Raw genomic sequence first — 2010 nt, forward strand, 5'->3', positions numbered from 1 at the left:
AAAGGTTTCAGGGAAGACAGGTGTAACCTTAAGCACTGGCTTCTGTTAACTAGTAAGTCTATGCTTAAGTGGCTACAGCTGGCTGCTGTATTGGTACCACTATGCTTAAAAGCCTTTTACTGAGAAAGCCTTGGGTTACTCTGAAGGAGAAGAAACAATACTTTTGGATGCCCTAACAATGGCATGTTTAAGCCCTAAATGCATGTCATTAATTTACATCTATTTGTATATAATGAGAGTAATTATTGGATACCAGTTCTTTCATAAACAAATGCTTTCATAATTTGGAAGTGAATGATACTATGTAAAGTAAGTATAAATGCACTACAGTGTAAATAGTTATAGAAAGAAAAAATAGCAATACAACTTAAGGTTCCTATTATACTGTTTAAAAGGTGAACTGAAATGATGCATTTCCTCGGGTGAAGCCTCAACTTAGTGCTGACCACTTCTGTGCACACATTGTGGCTGTATGGCAGAAAATCTTCCTTAGTGCAGGAGGGGACAGTATCACTCCTAAGGAGTCCTCTCTTACCCTACAACATAAGGGCAATGACTCACACCTACAGGCTGCAGTCCTGAATCCAACAGCTACTGCAAAGGGAGGAAATGTAAGCAAGTACTCACTCCACTCTGATTAGGTAGCTGCCTATAATTGTCCATGTATGACCAGTCAGGCAGATGAAGAAGAAAAGGCAAGATCTGTGGGGAATAAGCAGCACTTGATCACGCATGATTTTTAGCTATGTCCTATTGCTCCTAGTTTGGTTAAATTAATTGGGGTTTGTAGCTGTCATCAGCTGTTCTGAGCCCTCGCGTCTTAACTGAGTGCTACTGATACAGAAGAATAATTATTCTTGCTCTACTTAAACTGAGACCGACTTGACTCAAATATGGTCTGTTAGAGTTAGCCCCCCCTCCTTGCCCAAATCCTTCCACCATTTTCCAGAGGGCAGGGAGCAGGCTGCATGGGGGGAAACAATCTCATCTGCATGCTTCTGCCAAACCTTTCCCCTGGAACTACTGAACTAATGTTTTAGCCCGTTTTCTTATGACAGTTGAGCAGCTCCTTTGAAAAGGGAATCCATGAGGTCAGCTGCCTACTAGGTTTTCCCTTCAGACTGTTAAGTCCCTACTCTTTAGACAATAGGATGTTACTACAGACCAATAAGTATGGGGTGGGGAAAAAGGAAAAAGCCTTGAGTATAACTATATGTTGGGAAATATTTCCCTAGTGATTTTTTTTTTCCAGACTCCAGGAGGTATTATTCAAGAATATTACAGGAAAAACTTCCATTTTGAACATCATGAATAAATATTTGTTCTGTTCCATGCTTGTCATTTTAATTGAAATCCTAGGTAAGGAAAGAGAATTTACTGTTTGTACTACTAACAAAGCCTAAATTGTACTTATTTATATTGTATAGATGTATAATGTTTAATATCTATATTGTAAATGTTTTTTGATTGTCAGGTGTTTCACTAAAGTGACATAGGGAATGCCTAAGTCACTTCATTCTGGTGCATAAATTGCATGTGCTAGTAATCCTTGAATAAGAGGACACTGTCCAAAAAGTCTATAAGGGAACTTAGAGGCAATGAATGCCTTTATAACATGAAAGAGTCATGAGTAAGATTAACAACAGCTAAACTACAACAGTGTTATTGAACATATATGTATGCAGTGGGGCTGTTTTCATTCCTGTCATTTTAGCCCTTTTAGCAGATGAGACTGGATGAATACAACAGCTTTTTCTCTTCCACATGACAAAATGTTATGTGCTATCATGCTTTGATCAAGTATATGGATCTTACTAACCAGGCTGGAGTAGTATGTTGATACTACGGGTGAAGAAAGTCATTTGTACAGTGAGAAAGCTTTAATGTTGTGAACGTTTGGTAGGCTAAACCACCCAAATGAGACAGCGGTGGGCAAAAGCCCTGGTGCCTAACCCCCAGTGAGCCGGGAAAAGCGGTGAGCTTTGTCAAAGCGCCCAGCTTTGTCCCTGG

The sequence above is a fragment of the Anser brachyrhynchus genome (assembly GCF_964034855.1).
Source record: "Anser brachyrhynchus genome assembly, chromosome: 4".
NCBI classification, from domain to species: domain Eukaryota; kingdom Metazoa; phylum Chordata; class Aves; order Anseriformes; family Anatidae; genus Anser; species Anser brachyrhynchus.